Here is a 22,237-nt window from a genome sequence, read left to right as displayed (position 1 = left end):
GCTATTTAAATTTAACAATGAATCACACAGGTATTCAGAGACTTCAAACAGGAATAAATTAATATATTTCTCCCTAGTGTCTTGAAATACAGCTCTAAGTATGCAATATAAAAAGTCCATTACTGTGGTTACTTTTTTCATACATTACCAATGCAGATCAGGCTGAATTATTAGACAATGACCAATAAATATAATAGACATTGGTGCTTGCTCAGTAATAACTAACCTCTATATTTTAAACAATGCAGAAGCAGCATATCTTCTATATTTTGTGTTACCATACCATATATTATAAAAATATATATTTGAGTTTGTATTTTATTGTAGAACATTTTTAGGATGATTGAATTAGGTATTTTAATTTTGCAATTAAAATAATTCACAATTGTAGCTTTTTTTAACTTTAAAGTACACTCATATTCATTATTTAGTTATAAATTTAAAGGTATTTATATCTAGAAAAAAAAGGATATTTGGTTAGTAGGATAAGGGTTATTTTGACTGACTGAGGCTGAATTAAATAAATAAGCAAATGAAGTGGTTGAGAACCAGAATCATATACTATAAAAACACCAGCAAACTAGAAGAGAAAGTGCATCTGTGTGTGTCTTGGGAAAATACATTCATAGAATTCTAGACATGTTTAGCATCCACAACTCCTGCTGAATTCAAAGTGGACTATGTGACACCAGCCTTTACTCCCTCCTCAACCAATTTTAATGAGACAAATGTTAAGTCTGGGTAGTTCATGAAGGATCTACGGCAGATACACATTTTACAGCCACAGGCTCAGTAAGCACAACAAACTGATCAAAAGTTAGTGGAAACAGAAAGAACAGCAGATAATATCATTTGGGCTCTGAGAAAGGGAAAAGCAATGGCTGACTTTGCTCGTGATTTTCCAAGTATATATCTCCCAAATATTTCCCCAGTCTGGCAGAGGAATTTCTTATTATATAGGCTAATGATGCCAGATACATATTTCTTCAGCTTCCCTTATAGCTAAAGAGTGGGTTTATGACCTACGGAGGACTTCTGGGAATGGTTCCCTTCTGGTTAAAAAGAGAGACAAGAAAAAAAATGCACTTTTTACCCTTGGATGGTGCTAAGTAAAGACATAGTGTTATGGCGCTACAGCAGCCATCTTGTAACCAGGAGGTGATAAACCAAAGGACCACAGACAGCACAATGAAGATAGTAGACTGAAACAGGAAAAAAGACTTGGTCTCTGGTGATTGTGTTAAGTTTTGAATTAACATATATACAACTGAAGTATCATTAAATTTTTTGGTATGTTAGATAAAAAATATCCTTATTTATTCTAGCCGTAGTACTTGGGCATATAATTTCTGTGTGGTTATAAGCATCTTAATTCATAAATGATTTCATTTTCAGACCTTTAAATCCTCAATTGAATCAATCTCCATGAAGCCCAGCTAAATCTAAAATAATTTTGTATTGTGATTGTCTTCTCTATTGTCACTAAACAAGCCTTTTTTTCCTACTTCACACGTGTTTCTATTTCTTGCAAGCAGCAATGACCAATGGCCTTGATACAGGCTTTTTGTGATATATTTATGAAGTTAAGGGCTTTGACTAAAATCACAACAGAATTCAATTGTGATGTAATGGTACCCAGAATATAGGTTAGCCACGTGGGCTTTTTCAGTTATGTGCCATGTGCTGTTTCAAAAATGGCTGGAAAATGAGATTTTATTCATCGATGAACTATTCAGTACTATATAAGAAATACTGAGAGGCATTTTAAGAATAACTTCAATGCACTTGGTATCATTTAACCTACCGTAAAATTGCAGCATAATGCCCAGTGAAAAGGGGTTCAATTGTTCAGAGAATGAGATCAGAATGGAACCTGAATATATGTAATAACTATGTTAACATTTTTTCAGGGAAGTTATCTAATACTTATCCATTTAAATGAATTTAAATGGAAGCTTCTCTCCCTAAAGCCTCTCTGTTATGAAGTTACAGTCTCCAGATTGCCAACTCCATTGTCCAAAGAACAGAGAGTGCTTGGAAATACCTGCCAGATAAACAAGTTCTCACAAGCCTGGGGAGATATTAAGCACTTCTGCATGTAGCTGCTTCCAAAGATGCCTTTGCATCTCCCGCTTCACTGCTGCTGTGAAGTCGACAATCCTGGAAATGCATTGAGTTTTGAAGCAGGGAGTTTTCAAAGTGACAGGCTTAAAAAATACAATTCACCTTTTGCCCTTCCACTCCCAGCTGCAGAATATTAGGCCTCCTTAGAACTCAGTTTTATAACTCTGAATACGCAGTGATACTTTTAATAAATAGGCTAAGCTCTCCTGGGCCACAGGCTTCCAATTATAGTTTCTAGTCCAAATTCCCCTTTTAAATGCAGATGATTAAATGAGGGTATTTATGATTTAGACAACAAGAAAAAAAACATGTTCATATCTCCTAGCTAAATACTATAATCTCAATTTTCTTAATATTCAGTGAAATAATTAATGGCAGATTTGAATTGGCTCCAAAATATTCTCTTACATAAACTGCTGCTAACAAATAACAAAGATACAATCAAGTGGCATAAAATTTATGGGATGGGAAATCTGTCTTGATTATATATCAATTTCATACATAGAATGAGCTGGACAGCTCTGTGTTACAGAAACTATAGGAAAAGCAAGCTCTCTTTCTGCCTCTGATACGAAGCAGTTTTATGTATGACATTTGTCATTGAAACGCTATGTCTCCTTGTATGTTAACTTAGAGTGTTAGATTTTATAATATCTAATAACTCTTGAATTCTGTATTTCTGTTTCCCAATAAAATAAAATTCAGTTGTTTTAAGGGAAAGGGCAGAAAATTTGGACCCAGAATACTTACGTTTGAAACTGAGCTCCAAATTTCTCGGCTATAGATCCTTGGATACAAAGTTAACTGTGTAGAATCTTGATCTGTAAAATGGAAATGATAATACCAATATCACAATTATATTCAAAAGATGCAAGGACATCACTTATGGAATATTTATTAAATTACAAATTTAAAACACATTTTATATCTCAAACATATCCCGATTCTTGAGAAAGCATTGCAATTGATTGTACCTATTTGGAGGATAATGTGTATTGGTGCTCCTGCCAGCTACAAGAGACCCAAAGTCAATCTTAACATAAACAGAAGTCGTAAGCACAACACATAGGCAAGTAAGTGGCCACCCACATGATCTGATTTCATATTCCTTCGAATATATAAATTTTCCCCTTCAAATCAATTTTTTTTCTTTCCCTAGAAGTAAAAGAAGGCCCTCCTGTCTCTACACAATTAAAGCTTTTTTATGAATAAGTCATTGTAGCAGTCATCTTAAAACAGATTTCTGGTTATAGGTATGAGATCCCCATGAACCTTAAAAAGAACTTACCTTAATCTTTCCTGTATCAGGGAGTACCTAGCAGGGTGCCTGGTTATGGGTTGGTGTTAAGACAGGTTTGATAAATGGATAAATGAATGAATGCATGAATTTCCCATTAGAATATTTTTTCCCTTTAAAGTTTGTAGAGGTCTGATTAAAGTTTCTAGTAATCGTTTCATGATAGTGCAAATGAATTTCAGATAATTTCTTGGGGTCATGTGAAGAAAGACTACTGAGGCCTAAGTAGTAATTTGAAGAAAGAAACTAGCATAGAGAGAATGAGGTCTCCAGAAACACTGTGCAGCTCCCTTTACTCCCACCCATTTCGTCTGGACAAAGGAACTCTGGATTCTTTCGAGTAGGATCACAAAGGTTTTCACTGAATAAGGAGTGGCAGCTGCCATATAGGAGGCTCCCGCTATGTGCTGGGAACTGTCCTAGGCATTTTGTGTGACTTATGTAACTTATTCCTCACAACAACCCTAAAAAGAGCAACCCAAAATATTCTGTTTTTCAGAGGAGGAAACTGGGGCATGGAGTTTTCCAGAGGTCACTCCTCTTTTTAATTGGCAGGATCAGGATTTGAGAGAATCAAGTGCTCCTAACCATAAACCTTTCCCTTTGGAACCCAGAAAAAGCCTCTGAACATTGCCCACTGCTCTATGCTCAGTGTTTGGATGGTGATGCCAAGAAGTGTAACAGGAGCTTGCACAGGAACTCTTCTGCATAGCTCTGGTCTAAAGTTCAGACTGAGGGCAGATTGCAGCAGGTTGGAGACGGGACTTGTAAAGAATGCTTGTGTGTCCCACATGTTTGGCATAGTAGACACCCTCTGTTTGCCTCAAACTTGGCTGAAAAGACAGAATGCCCTGGCTTCAGATAACTCCAAATCTGCACGTATTGTTGATATTGATGTTCTTTCGTCTGGATGGGAATGACAGGCATCTTTTGTCCAGATCTGGCAGACATACCAGAGCAGAGCTGACTCTCCCTGAATGCAATGTAACCGCCAGCAACACAGACACTCCTAAGCCCCCTAAGTAATACAAATGCCCTTCTTTCCTTTGTCTCCACAAATTATTCATAAAAAATTGAATAAATTGAAATGCTATGTAATTTATGAAGCAGCTGAACTCCAAATAGTTCTGAATCCTCCCATGCCCCATGAAGAAAGGGTGCGGAATATAAACCAGCTGGGATAAGAGGCAAGAAAAGAATGCCAAAGTTGGGGTTCCCAAGGGCCCTAACAACCAAGGCAGTTCAGAACTGCAAAAGGTAGGAGCCAGTCCAAGATAAAGTTGATCAGACGAAGTTGAGCGTCAAATGCCAGACATAACAAGTGCACCCTGAGTTCAAAGAGGAATAAGAAGAAAAGAATATTAAATATAAGCATCGCATATCACATGTTTTCTGTATAACATGTTCTGTCCTCAGCATTTTTAGTGAATTACTTCAGTTAATTGAGGTAGACATTGTCATCCTCAGTCAAAGACAAAGCAGTGCTTGCTATGAAGTGTTAGGGATCTCCACTAAAGAAGCAAAGCAGAGAGTTTCCTAGTGGAAGGCTCAAACCAAGTCACAGAACATTGCTACCTGTAATACAAGGTATGGGCCCAAGAGTTTATGGACAAGTTGATGTGAGATTAACCTGAGGGTGGTGGGTCCTACATATGTGAAAAGTGCAAAAAAATTGCCAAGAATAACTTTCCTCAAAGATGAGAACTATCAGTTAGTGGATTTCTTAAACTGGATTTAGGGTTGAAGCAGAAAACAAAAAAGATTGTAGTAATTAAATGTTACAATTATATCAAATCATTTCAATACAAGGTACAGAATATGTTGAGACAGAGTCTCTGTTGCCCAGGCTGGAGTGCAGTGGCACTATCTCAGCTCAGGCTCACTGCAACCTCTGCCTCCCGGGTTCAAGCAATTCTCCTGCCTCAACCTCCCAAGTAGCTGGGATTACAGGTGTGTGGCACCATGCCCAGTTAATTTTTGTACTTTTAATAGAGACGGGGTTTCGCCATGTTGGCCAGGCTGGTCTCGAACTCCTGACTTCAAGTGATCCGCCTGCCTCGGTGTCCAAAAGTACTGGGATTACAGGCATGAGCCACCGTGCCCGGCAATGTATTTTGCATTTTTGAAGTAGATATCATTTTCTCCTGAATTGCTTTTTGTCATGAGATTGTCAGATCTGAGAGATGGCTTATCTTTTAGTTACTTTTAGTTATTTTTCTGTGTATAAGGAAATACAGTAAATGAGATACACAGTTCTTTGTGGGAAAACATGTAAGTCTTGTTCATTTTCCTTATAAAAATAATTTCTAAATTTTACATATTGCATTTTGTGTATGTTTATATACATTTAGATTCTGTGCCAATTGTTGGGTGGTAGGCAGAATAATGGCCTGAAAAGATATACAAATCCTAATGCTAACAATCTGAGAATATGTTATATTACAAGGCAAAAGATAATTAAAGCAGCTCATCAGCTGGATTATCTAAGTGTCCTCAGTATAATTACCAGGTTCTCAAAAGTGTTAAAGAGAGGCAAGGAGAAGAATCAGAGAAAAAGATGTGATGGTCAAAGTAAATTAGACTAAGGTAACGTGAGACTCCAATTATTAATTCTGGCTTTCAAGATGGAGGAAGGTAGACTATGAGCCAAGCCTGCCTCTAAAAAGTTAGAAAACACAAATAAATAGATTCTCCCCTAGAATGCCCAGAAAAGAATGTAGCCCTCATGACACCTTGATGTGATCCTAGTGAGTCCTGGGTCAGACTTCTGACACACAAAACTTGGGATGAGAAATTTGTGTTGTTTTATGCTGCTAAATTTGTGGTAATTTGCTCCAGCAACAATACAAAACTAATAAAGGTGAAATGTTATCTAAATATATTGCTTCTTTTGTTTTTCTTCATAAAATATCATGATCTGGCATTTAAAATTTGGAGGCATGATGCTCATCTCTGATTATCTTCAGAGGGAACAACCATCTAAAGGAGTCCTGTAGCACTGTCCTCTGGCTTTTCTTTTTCTTTTTAGTTGACAAGTAATAATTCTACATATTTATGGGAGACAGAGTGATGTTTTGATCGGTGCATACAATATATAATAATCAAATCACAGTAACTAGCATATGTTTCGCCTCAAACCTTCATTTCTTTGTTGTTGTGAACATTCGAAATCCTCCTCCAGCTTTTTGAAAGTATACAATAAATTATAGCTAACCATATTCATGCTACAGTGCTGCAAAACACAAAAACTCATTCTCTCTATCTAGCTATAATTTTGTATCCCTTAATCAACTTCTCTCTGTCTTCCTTTCTCTCCTACACTTACCAGCCTCTAATAACTAGAATTCTACTTTCTATTTCCATGAGCTTAAAAAAACCATTTTGGCTCCCACATGAGTGAGAACATAAGGTATTTTTCTTTCTGTACGTGACTTATTTCACTTAACATATTGTCCTCTAGGCTTATCCATGTTGCTCAAATAACAGGATTTTATTATTTTTTATGGCAGAGTAGTATTCCACTATGCATCTACACCACATTTTCTTTATCCATTCATCTGTGGATGGACATATCTTAGCTATTGTGAATAGTGCTGCAATAAACATGGACCTATAGATATTCCTTTTATTTCTTTATGTATTATTGTTTTTTTTTTTTTTTTTTTTGAGATGGAGTCTCGCTCTGTTGCTCTGCCTGGAGTGCAAGTGGCACAATCTCACTCACTCACTGCAACCTCCGCCTCCCAGTTTCAAGCAATTCTCCTGTCTTAGCCTCCTGAGTAGCTGGGACTATAGGCACACACCACCTCGCCCAGCTAATTTTTGTATTTTAGTACAGACAGGGTTTCACCATATTGGTCAGGTTGGTCCCAAACTCCTGACCTCAGGTGATCCACCTGCTTCGGCCTCCCAAAGTGCTGGGATTACAGGCATGAGCCACTGCATCTGGCTGGTATTCCCTTAAAATACTGATTTCCTTTCCTCTGGATAAATACCCACTGTAGGATTGCTGGAATGCATGGTTGTTCTATTTTTAGTTTTTTGAGAGGCCTCCATACTGTTTTTCATAATGGCTGCAATAATTTATATTCTCACAGTGTATTGAGTTTTCTTTTTCTGCATCTTAGCCAACATTTTCTTTGTCTTTTTGATAATAGCCATTCTAACTGTGATAAGATGATATCTCATTATGGTTTTGATTTGCATTCATCTGATTATTAGTGTTGTTGAGTATTTTTTCATGTATGTTGGTCATTTGTATGTCCTCTTTTGAGAATTATTTTTTAATGGAATTGCCTGTTGTCATTTTTTTTGCTGTTGAGTTGTTTGAGTTTATTGTATATTCTGGATAGTGGTCCCTGGTTGGATGAATAATTTTCAAATATTTTCTCTCATTCAATAGGTTGTTTCTTCATTCTGTTAATTGTTTCCTTTGCTGTAGAGAAGGTTTTCAGTACAATATAGTTCCATTTCTCTCTCTCTGTCTCTCTTTTTCTTTTTGCCCATGGCTTTGATGTCTTCACTATAAAGTCTTTGCCTAGGCTAATATTCTAAAATGCTTTCCCAGTTTTCTTCTAGTAGCTTCATAATTTGGGGGCTTACATTCATGTCTTTAATCCATTTTGGGTTAATTTTTTTATATAGTGAAAGACAAGAGAGTCCAGTCTCATTCTTGTGCATGTGGATATTCAGTTTCCCCAGCTCCATTTAATGTATGCTCTTGGCACCTTTTCAAAAATCAGCTGGCTCTAAATGTGTGGTTTTTTTCTAGATTCTCTATTGTGTTTCATTCTCTATTGTCTGTTTTTATAGGAATACCATGCTCTTTTGGTGACTATGGCTTTTTAATATATTTTGAAGGCAGGTAGTGGGATGCCTCTGGTTTTGTTCTTTTTGATCAGTATTGCTTTAGCTATTCAAGTTTTTTGTAGTTCCATATAAATTTTAGAACTATTTATTTTTCTATTTCCATGAAAAATGTAGTTGGTAGTTTGATAGGAATTGCATTGAATTTTAGATTGCTTTGGGTAGTACGGTCATTTTAACAATATTAATTATTCCACTGAATTTGGTGTGTCTTTCCATTTCTTTGTGTTCTTTTCAATTTCTTTCATCAGTGTTTTGTAGTTTATGTTATAGTGTTATTTTGTATCTTTGATCAAATTTATTTTTACCTATTTTAGACATTTTTTGTAGCTATTGTAAATGGGATTATTTTCTTTATTCCTTGTTCAGTTAGTCCATTTTTGGTGAATAGAAACACTACTAATTTTTTAAGTTGATTTTTTATCCCACAATTTTACTGTTGCAACATACAGTAGTATATAAATTCTAAGAGTTCTGTAGTGCAAACTTTAGGTTTTTCTATCTGTAAGCTCATATTATTTACAAAGAAGGACAATTTGACTTTTTCTTTTCCAATGTGGATGACTTTTTTTTTCTCTTGCTTAATTGCTCTGGCTAGAACTTCCAGTGTATGCTGAATGCAAGTGCTCAAAGTGGGCATCCTTGTCTTTTTCCAGTTCTTAGAGGAAAGGCTTTTGGATTTTCCCCATTCTGTGTGATGTTAGCTGTGGGTTTGTTATATATGGCATTTATTATGTTGAGGAGTGTTTTTTCTATGTCTAATTCTTGAGCACTTTTATCATGAAATGATACTGACTTTTTTCATATGCTTTTTCTGTGTCTATTGAGATGATTATATGGTATTTGTTTTTTATTCTATTGATGTGATTGATTTATTTATGTTAAAACATCCTTGCATTTCTGGAATAAATTCCATGTGATTGTGTTAGATTATCCTACCCTTGAAGTCTCTCGCTAATTTTTCATTTACGACTACCACCCTCTAGTCCCTGCTCCTTGGCTATAAATTCCTACTTGTTCCTGTTGTATTCAGAATTGAACTTCCTTCTATACTGATGTCTCTTTTCTCTGATTACAAGAGTTACTAAATAAAATATATCTTTACTGCTTTATTTATTTACTTATTGTATTTTTCAGCTTTATTGAGGTATAATTGACAAATAAAATTGTACATATTCAAGGTATAAAATAAAATGTTCTGATATACATATAATTGTGAAATATTATTACAATCAAGATAAATGTAAGTGGATTAAATCTTTCAATCAAAAGACATAAAGTGGCTGAATGGATAAAACAAAACTCAATTATATGCTGCTTCAAGAGACCCACCTCAGCTTGAAGAACAAACATAGACTGAAAGTGAAGGGATTAAAAAAAAATCATGCAAATGGAAACTAAAAGAAAGCTAGGGTAACTACACTTATATCAGACAAAATATACTTGAAGTCTAAAACTATAGAAAGAGACAAACTCATTATATAATGATAAAGGGGTCAATTCATCAGGGATATGTAACAATTGTAAGTATATATGCACCCAACATTGGAGCACCTCAATATATAAAGCAAATGTTAAAAGATCTGAAAGGATAGACAGGAATACAGTTATAGTAGTGGCCTTTAATACCTTACTTTCAACAATAGATAGATCATCCAAACAGAAAATCAATAAGGAAACAATGGACTTGAACCCTACTTTAAACCAAATGGACCTAAGAGACAAAGGTAGAGCATTTCATCTAACAGCCACAGAACAAATATTATTTTATTTACTGCCTTTAACTAGCATCTGGCTCTGGTACTATTTGACAGTCTCCAGCAATATATAACATATTCACAATATAATGTAGGTAATATATCTCAGCTTTTGACTGTATCTTCATAACATCAAAGAAATAAATTGAAAGTGAAACACTAATTCAATCATACGTTTACTTTTTGTCGTGTCCCCAACTACTTTTTTCAAATTTATGTTTTAAATTGATATATGTATTTGTCATGTACAACATAATTTCTGATGCATATGTATAAATGAATGATGAAATCTAGCTAGCTAACAAATGCATCATCCCACATATTATTTTTGTGGAAAGAGCACTCAATATATACTATCTTGGCACTTCTCAAGAATGCAGTATAGTATTGTATACTGCATTCTTGAGAAATAATATAGTTATCGAGTCTTATTTTTTATCAAAGTATATTGTCAAGTATTTTTTAATTTACTTGTAAAAAAATGGCCAGACATTTTTAGCATGCTGTGGGCCACATGTTAGACATGCAAGTATATTGTTTAGCTACTGTTTTTTTCACATGTGCAACAATGAATAAAATTTTAATGTTTAAATAACAATTTCCATTCTCATTATGAGTAATTTACTTAATTTAAAGGGAATGTGATGTGTTTTCACCAATTAATACTTTTTTTTTTTTTTTTTTTTTTTTTTTTTTTTTTTTTTTTTGTGGTGAGGGAGGGAGTCTCGCTCTGTCTCCAGGAGGCTAAAGTGCAATGTCACGATCTCAGCTCACTGCAACCTTGGCCTCTCAGGTTCAAGCGATTCTCCTGCCTCAGCCTCCAGAGTAGCTGGGACTATAGGTGTGCACCACCACACCCAGCTGATTTTTGTATATTTAGTAGAGACGAGGTTTCGCCATCTTGCCGAGGATGGTCTCCATTTCCTGACTTCAGGTGATCCGCCTGCCTTGGCCTCCCAAAGTGCTCAGATTACAGGCGTGAGCCACCGCGCCTGGCCCTTTTTTTTTTTTCTTCTTTTTTTAATAGAGACGGAGTTTCGTTCCTGTTGCCCAAGCTGGAGTGCAATGGCGCTATCCCGGCTCACTGCAACCTCCGCCTCCCAGGTTCAAGCGATTCTCCTGCCTCAACCTCCCGAGTACCTGGGATTACAGGTGCATGCCACTGCGCCTGGCTAATTTTTTTTGTATTTTTTAGTAGAAACGGGGTTTCACCACGTTAGCCAGGCTGGTCTTGAAATCCTGACCTCAGCTGATCTGCCCACTTCAGCCTCCCAAACTGCTGGGATTACAGGTGTGAGCCACCATGTCTGTCCCAATTAATACTTTTCTATGGAACTCTAGAGCTTAGAAAAAACCTAAAGATCCATTCAAGCCAATATTCCATCTTGTCTCCGGAAAGGACAAGTGTAGCCATCTGGGCCAAGAGTTGGTGGTGCTTTTTTTTTTTTTTTTTTTTTTTTTTTGAGGTTTGCTCTGTTACTCAGGTTGGAGTGCAGTGGCGATCTTGGCTCACTGCAACCTCCACCTCCCAGGTTCAAGCGATTCTGCTGCCTCAGCCTCCTGAGTAGCTGGGATTACAGGCTATTTTTTTTGTATTTTTAGTAGAGACAGGGTTTCACCGTGTTAACCAGGATGGTCTCGATCTCCTGACCTCATGATCCGCCCGCCTTGGCGTCCCAAAGTACTGGGATTACAGGTGTGAGCCACGGCGCCCAGCCAGGTGGGAATTTTTAAGAGTCTGGAGGGTGACTATTGCCCATATTGTTATCCTATACATTTATTACATGCCTTCTACATGAACAGCTTATAACTTTCAATGTATTTAGCCAGAGAAATAGGACATAATTAAATGTCTAAATGAAATGGCTCATATCTAAGCCAATTGTTCCATTTATCATGACATTAGTACACTTGGTTTTTTAAGTTCAAAAGTTAATCATAAATTTTAAAATTCTAGAATTATTAGTATATAACTAAAAACTGAAAATAACTATCAAAATTGTAGTCACTGAGTTATTTGTGTCAGACATTTTTCTCTTTCACTTAATAATGACTTAACAAATGGCATTTGTTCCAGGCACTTCTAACCATACAAAATGGAATAATGTAAGTTTCAAATCTGAGGAATACAAATGCAGTTGAATAAATAATGAACTTTACTTATATACTGAGCTCCAATATGTGGTAGGATTGTAACACAAGTATATTAAATCTCAAGGCACTTCAAAAAATGACTACACACTATTAGACTGTGAACATTTAAAAGGCTTTATAATAGAGGTGGCAAGTAAGTTAACCCTTGAAAGATGAGTAATATTTGATGGGCAGGATAAGGCGTATGACTTATGTAGTGGAGCAAACAGCATGAGTAAAGTAGACACAGAGCAGATCGTATTTTTGAGGTTCAATGAATAGTTCAATTTAGCATCAATGTAGAGCATGGGTGTGAGAAAATTTTAAGATAGTACTAGAAAATGCTTACGTCCAGAGATTAGAAGATAGTTTAGAGATTGGTGGAAGTGATTCTAATTATTTGTGCTGCCCTGAGTTAAAGTATTAGTGTTAATTAGGACAGTTGGGAGAATGGATAGCCTATAGAAAAGGATCTATTATAAAGTTGCTGGAATAATCCATAGAAGAGGTAATAATTGTCTGAACTGGATTGAGGCAGAAGGGATAAAGGGGTGGCACATATTCCAGAGATATGGCAGCATTTCCAGAGCTTGTCTCTCTGTCACCCGGGTAGACTAAGAGAACAGGAGGAGCTATTGATAACTCCCAGGGTTCAATCTTTTATAACAGATCTTTTATGACATTCATGGAAATAGAGATTAGTCAGAGTAGCTATTCTGGGTGTAAAAAAAAAAAAAGGATGAACTTGATTTGGGGATATGTTGCTTAAGGATGCCCTCGGGACATTTAGGAGGGGATGATCAGTATCCATTAGAAATAGAGGATGTCTGCTTGGCAGAGAAGCCGATGGGGATCTGACGATATGGAAGGTGTCAAATAACACACTGGAATGCAATCTCAGAGGGAGAGAATTTAGAGAAGATAAGGAAAGCGAGTTCAAATAGAACCGAAGGGGAAACTTACAGTGAGGTATCAACAATGAGGATTCAAAGAGAAGTGAGTTTACGAAGGAAAGAAATGGTTCCAACGAGGAATATCGGAGTGAGGTCAAATGATGAGATGTCTAAGACTGTAACTATATTTTATCATTACAAAGCAGCAGTTCTAGAAAAGTGGCAGGGGTAGAACATATATTACAAGGGGCCCATGAGTGACTGTATAGGAATGCAGAGAGAGTGAGAAAACATGCATTTCCAAAGGGTTTCATAATTTAAGATGCATATGTGGAACAGGATCTTGGTGAGGTGGTGAGGGGATTAATGTCATTCCTTTGTGCTAAATTACTATAGTAAGTGCAGTTGCATGAAAACAGCAATAAAACAGATGCAGATATGAAAATTAGGAGACTGATATTTATTTTTATGTATATAACATATTATATATTTATATATTAATACATGCATAAACCACTCTTAGATGCATATATCATTTTGTTTTGGGGCTTTTTGTTTGTTTGCTTTTCTGAGACAGAGCCTCTCTGTCACCCAGGCTGGAGTGCAGTGGCGTGATCTCGGCTCACTGCAACCTTTGCCTCCCGGATTCAAGTGATTCTCCTACCTCAGCCTCCTGAGTAGCTGGGACTACAGGTGCGTGCCACCACACCGGCTAATTTTTTGTATTTTTAGTAGAGATGGGGTTTCACCAGGTTAGCCAGCATGGTCTCGATCTCCTGACCTCGTGATCCACCCACCTCAGCCTCCCAAAGTGCTGGGATTACAGGTGTGAGCCACCGTGACCGGCCTGCATATTCCATTTTTAAAAAATATATCCAGATTCAAGTTTATGTGACTTTAAGTTCATCCAGGATCCTTGTCAAAATCTTACCCTAAATGGGAGAATTGTGTGCAAACATTTCCCTTGTAAAGTCATTAAGGTTTTTAAAATAACAGGAATAGCAGTCTTCTAAATTTTATCTGACTTCCTAGCCTGTTAATTTGGAGATGCTTTGAACCACTACTTATCTACATAAATACCAGAAATTGATTTCCATCAAGAGAAATGATCAACCCTTAATGAAGTTGGAAGCTCCAGCAGATAATCCATGTCACCAACAGAAACTCCAGATCTATGTTAAACAGATCAAATCATCTTTTGAAATTTCTGATTTTAACAGAGTTAGGTCTAGAAAACCATGGAGATTTGGGCTGATGACTATATAGACTATATATTTCAGCCAGGGATGATGGAAAGCCTCTTTGGTAATCTGCACATTCCTTGCTTCCTTCAGAGAGCCTAAATATGCAGTGACTTCAAAGTTCAAAATAAACTATTAATGATGCAGGAAAATATGTAATATAGAAGCTTTTGGTATTAGCAGAAAATGCAGGTGGATGATTTTAGAGATGAATGTTTTGAAATTCCTATGCTAATTCCAGCAATTCAGGCAATTCTTGATAGTACGTATATCTTAAAAGGGGGCCAACACCCTCATGATCTTTATGACAGCATGTCCACTTATAGCTTGGATACATAAAACAAACAATAGAAAATGGCTCTTCAGATGGCAAATTCTAAGCTTTAGCATTGATTTGCAATCTTGAATCTAGTTGAACAATTTGTCCTTGATTCAATTTCTTTTTAATTAAATTGTACTATGACATTTTGAATTTGTTTGATTTTTTTTCTGAGTTTTCTTTTTTCCATGCAGATGCAATAACTTTGTCCCTCAGAATAGTCTGTATGCTTTACTATAAGAAATTGTATTTTTTTAATGTTTCTGGCCCTGTGAAAAACTGAATATTTTGAGAGTAGGGGTCAAGCCTTCAGCTTGGAGAAGCTCAACACATTTTTACAGAATAACCTGAATATACCCAATGAGTTATTTCCCAAAGCAATTTATATGCACAGAAAGAGTTGTGATTTCTTTTTTCCTCTTGACTTTCACAAAAATAAAGGGCTAATATCACCAGCGGGCAAATTTTGTAAAATTACTCTCCAAGTGTTTCAACAAAACCTGCCAACACAACTCAAGCCCAAACTTCCTCCGTCCCTGCTTTGTGGCAAAGGGCCTCACTGGGAACGGCTGCCAGTCACACAGACAGAGCCAAATTGTTTAGTGGATTTGGGAAGTGGACAGATGTTCTCCTGGGACGATGGAGACAGGCACTGCCACATACATTTTCACTTGATGTGTTAACCAATATTTTTAGCCAATTATTCAGAGGCGACCAGCAGTTAATGCATGCAAAGGCAGGAACTAGAATCATCACTCACGGCTTCTACACAGCCCCAAACTCCTGCCAAAGTGTTAAATACCTCTTGGGTTCTGAAAAACATGGAGTGCATTTGCGTGCCCTTGGATGTGCTCCTTGAGACTTCTATGAGAACATCTAAAGCTAATTATGAAATGGTCATTGTGAATGCATAAATATGAGAAAATAAAACAAATGCTGAGGTTGTATACTTCAAAATACTAAACACGAAAGAATGAGTTTTACATATGAAAATGCATTTGAGGTCTCAAAGGTAATTACCCCGAGGCAGTGGAATAGTGCAATAAAAACAATAGCAGCTGGGCCACACCGATGATATACTGTGCTAACTGCTATTAAGCTAATTTGCAGCAGAAATATGGTGTAATAAGATCTATCATTTTTAATGGAAAAATAGCAAAACATAAAAAGCCTATGTTGTCCATTTTATTTAGAGAGATGACAGCAAAAGAGAGTCAATGATTAGAATCTTTACTTCCAAATATCCATATGCCTAAGGCCACAGTGTTGCTAACATTTTCTCTCTGATTTAAACAAGGCAAACTTGGAGCTAGTACCTGGAAAGTAAGAAGATAAAGGGATGTAAACATTGTTTCCAAGAAGCTTGCAATGCTATTCATCATATTTAAAGTAGCAATTTCTTCCTAGAATAAATTGTACTACATGAATATATATATGTACGTATACATGTATGTATATATGTATGTATATACGTATATATGTATAATACTCATTTCTATAATAAAGTTTTTTAAACAAAGGTATCAATGTGGCAGACTATAGAACTGTATCTGCCAGTGTCCTGTCCATAAAACAAAAATGCTTTGAGTTTTACAGAAATACATAATATAATAGAAGAAATTGGTTAGTCAGATAATGAATTATTGGGAAACCAAACAGGGGATTAAAAGGCCAGCCAGAGATGACCAACTACAGGAGACATCTATCAGTCTCACAATGGGAGAGAGCAGAAAGCATGGTACCACTCAAAGCTGGGGACACCATGTAGGAGCTGGATCCAAGGAGGTTGACTGCCCCGTGGCAGCTGAGACCACAGAAATAGGGGCTGAGGGAGGTGAGAGCTGGAACCATAAAGGACACACAGTAACTGCGCTGAAAACTGTTTTCAGGCAGAAGTGGGATTAATACTTTGATTTTCCCTTTCCTACACCCACAAGTCTCCTGCAGGTGCTTCCTATTGGCAAATCCAGCCAGAAGCCAGTAGGCAAGGTATCTAGGTGCTAAAGATTGAATGTTTATGTTTCCCCAAAATAAATATGTTAAAATCTAATCCATCCTCACTATGATGATATGTGGAGGCCTTCAGGAGTTGGGGCCCACTCATATGCATGGATTTAGTGCCCTTATACAAGAGACCTTAGAAGGGGTCCTTCCCCTTTTTGCCATGAAAGGATAAAGTTAGAAGTCAGCAGTCTGGACGTGGCATGGTGGCTCATGCCTGTAACCCCAGCACTTTGGGAGGCCGAGGTGGTTGGATCATCTGAGGTCAGGGGTTCCAGACTAGCCTGACCAACATGGTGAAACCCCGTCTCTACTAAAAAAATACGAAAATAAGCCAGGCGTGGTGGTATGTGCCTGTAATCCCAGCTACTCAGGAGGCTGAGGCAGGAGAATCGCTTGAACCGTGGGGTGGAGGTTGCAGTGAGCTGCGATCGTGCCACTGCACTCCAGCCTGGGCAACAAGAGTGAAACTCCGTCTCAAAAAAAAAAAAAAAAAAAAATCAGCAGTCTGAAATTCTGAAGAGATCCCTCAGCAAAACCTGGCCATGCTGGCACCCTGATCTCAGATTTCCAGCCTCCCAGTGAGAAATAAATTTCTGTTGCATATAAGCCTCCCAGCCTATAGTAATTTGTTATAGCTGCCTGGGCTGACTAAGGCCCTGGGACACAGAGCCTAGAGAGAGCAGATGAAATGAGAGAAACTTGAAAAACGACCAGCACTCTTTCCAAAGCATAGCCTTGCTGTTCCACCCAAATCCACATGACCACAATCTCTTCCCTAAATGACTACAATGGTCTGCCACAGCTCCCCAACTACAACTCTGACTTCCCTCCCTTTTCCACACTGGAGAGAGAATGATCTCTTCACATTCCCTAATCTGATCACAGGCACTCTGGTCCCTTTAAAACCTTTCAATATCTTCTACTGCTCTTGGGAGAAAGACAAAACTCTTCATGTGACTGACATGCACCTTCAGGAGCTGGTTCGGCCTAGCTCTGAGGACCATCTCAGTCACTACTCCTTTACTGTCTATATGATGGTGGTTCTGGTCTTCTTGATAAGTGGTCATTGATTCATTCAATCACTCAGCAAAACTTCATTAGGGGTGTATTAATCTTTTTTGGCACTGCTGATAAAGGCATACCCAAGACTAGGCAATTTACAAAAGAAAGAGGCTTATTGGACTCAAATAAAACAGTTCCACATGTCTAGGGAGGCCTCACAATGATGGGCAAAGGTGAAAAGCACATCTCACATGGTGGCAGACAAGAGAATAGAGCTCGTGTAGGGACCCCCCCCCCTTTTTTTAAACCATTAAATCTTGTGAGACTTATTCACTATCACAAGGACAGTATGGCAAAGACCCACCCCCATGATTCAATTAATTCCCTCCAGGTTCTTCCCACAACATGTGGGAATTATGGGAGCTACAAGGTGAGATTTGGGTGGGGACACAGAGCCATACCATATCATTTCACCCCGACCCCTCCTAAATCTCATGTCTTCACATTTCAAAACCAATCATGCCTTCCCAACAGTTTCCCAAAGCCTTAACTCATTTCAGCATTAACACAAAAGTCCACAGTCCAAAGTCTCATCTGAGGCAAGGCAAGTCCTTTCCTCCTATGAGCCCGTAAAATCAAAAGGAAGTTAGTTGCTTCCTAGATACAATGGGGGTATAGGCATCAGGTAAAGACAGCTGTTCCAAATTGGCCAAAACAAAAGGGCTACAGGCCCCACGCACATTTGAAATCCAGCAGGGCAGTCAAATCTTAAAGCTCCAAAATGATCTCCTTTGAATCCATGTCTCACATCCAGCTCATACTGATGCAACAGGTGGATTCTCATGTTCTTGTTCAGCTCTGCCCCTGTGGCTTTGCAGGGTATAGCCTCCCTCCTGGCTGCCTTCATGAGCTGGTGTTGAGTGTCTGCGGCTTTTCCAGGCACACAGTGCAAGCTGTCAGTGGACCTACCATTCTGGGGTCTGGAGGACAATGGCCCTCTTTTCACAGCTCCACCAGGTGGTGCCCCAGTAGGGATTCTGTGTGGGGGCTCCAACCCCACATTTCCCTTCTGCACTGCTCTAGCAGAGGTTCTCCATGAGAGCACCATTCTTGTAGCAAACTTCTGCCTAGACATCTGGGCATTTCCATATATCCTCTGAAATCTAGGCCAAGGTTCCCAAGCCTCAATTCTTGATTTCTGTGCACCTGCATGCAGGCTCAACACCATGTGGAAGCTGTCAAGGCATGGGGCTTGCACCCTCTGAAACCACTGCCCAAACTCTACATTGGCCCCTTTCAGCCGCAGTTGGAGCGGCTGGGATGAAGGGCACCAAGTTCCTAGGCTGCACACAGCACAGGGACCCTGGGCCCAGTCCAGAAAACCACTTCTTCCTCCTAGGCCTCTGGGCCTGTGATGGGAGTGGCTGCTGTGAAGACCTCTGGCATGCCCTGGAGATATTTTCCCCATTGTCTTGGGGAATAACATTCAGCTCCTTGTTATTTATGCAAATTTCTGCAGCCAGATTGAATTTCTCCTCAGAAAATGGGATTTTCTTTTCTATCACATTGTCAGTCTGCAAATTTTCTGAACTTTTATGCTCTGCTTCCCTTATAAAGCTGAATGCCTTTAACAGCACCCAAGTCACTTCTTGAATGCTTTGCTGCTTAGAAATTATTTTATCAGATACCCTAAATCATCTCTCTCAAGTTGCAAGTTCTACAAATCTCTAGGGCGGGGGCAAATACTGCCAGTCTCTTGGCTAAAACATAACAAGAGTCACCTTTGTTCCAGTTCCCAACAATTTCCTCATCTCCATCTGAGACCTCCTCAGCCCGGACCTTATGGTTCATATCACTATCAGCATTTTGGTCAAAGCCATTCAACAATGCTCTAAGAAGTCCCAAACTTTCCCACACTTTTCTGTCATCTTCTGAGCCCTCCAAACCATTCCAGCCTCCGCCTGTTACCCAGTTCCAAAGTTGCTTTCACATTTTAGCGTATCTTTTTATCAGTGCTCCACTGTACTGTTACCTATTTACTGTATTATTTTGTTTTCATGCTGCTGATAAAGATATACTCAAGACTGGCCAATTTACAAAAGAAAGAGGTTTATTGGACTTACAGTTCCATGTGGCTGGGGAGGCCTCACGATCATGGCAGACGGTGAAAGGCACATCTCACATGGCAGCAGACAAAAGAAGAGAGCTTGTACAGGGAAGTTGTGGTTTTTAAAACCATCAGATCTGGTGAGATTTATTCACTTTCATGAGAACAGCATGAGAAAAACCCATCCCCATGATTCAATTATCTCCCACCAGGTCCCTCCCATGACACATGGGAATTTGGAGAGCTACGAGATTAAATTTGGGTGGGGACACAGCCAAGCCATATCAAAGGATCTAGTTCTTGTCAGGCATTTTTCTTCATTCCAAAGAATAGTTAATAAAGTAAAACAGATGCAGTTTGGAATTGCCTAGAACATATTTTTTAGTGTATGAGTGTGGACGGTCAGGCATTTAGTAAATACATGACTATAGAGTATGTCAGGTGGTTAACAATGCTATTAGGGATGCTTTTACATAACATCAGGAAATCTTTTCCATTCATGTGATATTTGTGCAGAGGCCTAAAGAAAGTGAGGGAGAAACTCCTATGCTAAAGCTGTATATGCTATACACATGGAAGAAAGAGCTTACCAGGCAGAAAAGAGCAAAGTGCAAAGTATCAGAAATAAATAATAAATTCTAGAACTTTCGATGTCTTTACTTCAGAAGAGAATTTTATTTTCCTCTCACAGCACATTGATTAGATCCTTTTGTAAAAAAATAAAAATAAAAATTTTAAAAGCCTCTATAAGATACAGATTCCTGCATATATTTAAACTTAAATTACATACTTATTGATATAACGAGTTGATAAACAGTTACCTTAATTACTTGACTATACACACTTTGAGGCTAGTGACTGGGTTTCCATCAGAAAACAGGTATTGGTCAGGGCATTGAGGCTCATGCCTGTAATCCCAATATTTTTGGAGGCTGAGGCAGGAGAATCACTTGAACCCAGGAGTTTGAGACCAACCTGGGCAACATAGCACGACTCTGTCTCGACAAAATAAATAAATAAATAAATAAACATATTAGCTAGGCATGGTGGCATGCACCTGTAGACCCAGCTACTTGGGAAGCTGAGGCAAGAGGATTTCTTGAGCCCAGAAGTTTGAAACTGCACTGAACTCCAGCCTGGGTGACAGAGCAAGACCCTGTCTCAGGAAAACAGCAAAAACAAAAAGAAAGTAGATATTGCTTCATAAAAAAGAGACTCCAAATAAAGTAGCTTCAAGAAGTCAGAGGCATGTTTCTCTTGCTTACAACTGTTATGCCTTTTCTGGCAGCTCCCCAATATCAGAAACCTGGAACCTATCATGTTTCTCCACTATTCTTAGAATATTTCTGTGTTGTCCAGAGTATCTCATTATTACATTAACAATCTAGGCTGCAGAATAGTGGAAGATTAGCCAGGGCAAGAAGGACAATCTCTCCTTATATGGTCATGACCCAGAAGTTGCACATACCACTTCCCGTTATATTTTCCATTAGGCATAACCTAATCACATGACCACTCCAAGCCAAAAGGGAGGCTATGCAGGCATATGTTCTGGTAAAGAAAAAAAAATGCTATTTCCAAGAAAAAGGGAAAGGTAGATATTGAAAGACACCTGGTGGTATCTGCTACACCAAGTAGAAGGAACAAGGAAGTCAGAGGCCTAGAGATACATATGTGAGTCAGCATGCTCAAAGAGAACTTAATTGAGTACCTTGACTAAAAGCATGTAGGATTATGACTGGATGATAAAGCAGAACATTAAAAATGCTGCAAAACATCTGAAGAAACAGCTGAAGGTATTTTTCACTGTGCTGTATTGTATAGTCGAATCACAACTTAAATTGGTATTAGGGAGCATGACTGAAGCTTAAACATTAGTGCCTAAAGTGAGAGTATTGCTTTAGTGTGGAAATTATAATTGTCTTTCCTCTGAGTAATGGCACACTGAAGAATCTACAAACCATCTATGAATACTTTCTTTTTTTTTTTTTTAAACAGAATTGCACTCTATTTCCAAGGGCAGAGTGCAATGGCACGATCTCAGCTCACTGAAACCTCTGCCTCCCGGGTTCAAGTGATTCTCCTGCCTCAGCCTCCTGAGTAGCTAAGATTACAGGTGCACACCACCACGCCCACCTATTTTTTTTGTATTTTTAGTAGAGATTGGGTTTCACCATGTTGGCCAGGCTGGTCTTGAACTCCTGGCCTCAAGTGATCCGCCCACTCGGCCTCTCAAAATGCTGGGATTACAGGCCTGAGCCACCGCGCCCAGCCTATGAATTCTTTCAATAGTCAGTTTTCTTCTTATGTATGAACAGGTTACTGTTTCCTTAGCTGTACCATATGAAGGAGTTGCATACATTGCATATAATAGACAATAGGAAAAAACCCTTGCTTTCTTGACCTTTAAACATTGGGAACCACCTTCAAACCACAGAATAAAACAGAAGCCAACTGAGAGAACGATAGATTCATATAATTTATTAGGGGCATA

General features: G+C 38.2%; 1 long non-coding RNA gene across 2 annotated transcripts in view; it reads right to left on the bottom strand.

Moving 5' to 3' along the window:
* Positions 1-22,237, bottom strand: part of LOC129532984 (uncharacterized) — a 472,085-nt gene that overhangs the window by 391,662 nt on the left and 58,186 nt on the right. For both annotated transcript variants that reach the window (XR_010133199.1, XR_010133200.1), the window contains exon 2: positions 2,875-2,945. This is a non-coding gene — a long non-coding RNA (uncharacterized lncRNA). The remainder of the gene's footprint in view (positions 1-2,874; positions 2,946-22,237) is intronic.

Source organism: Gorilla gorilla, chromosome 3, assembly GCF_029281585.2.
Source record: "Gorilla gorilla gorilla isolate KB3781 chromosome 3, NHGRI_mGorGor1-v2.1_pri, whole genome shotgun sequence".
Taxonomy (NCBI): domain Eukaryota; kingdom Metazoa; phylum Chordata; class Mammalia; order Primates; family Hominidae; genus Gorilla; species Gorilla gorilla.
The sequence above is the reverse complement of the archived record's forward strand: the minus strand, read 5'-3'. Positions and strand labels throughout refer to the sequence as shown.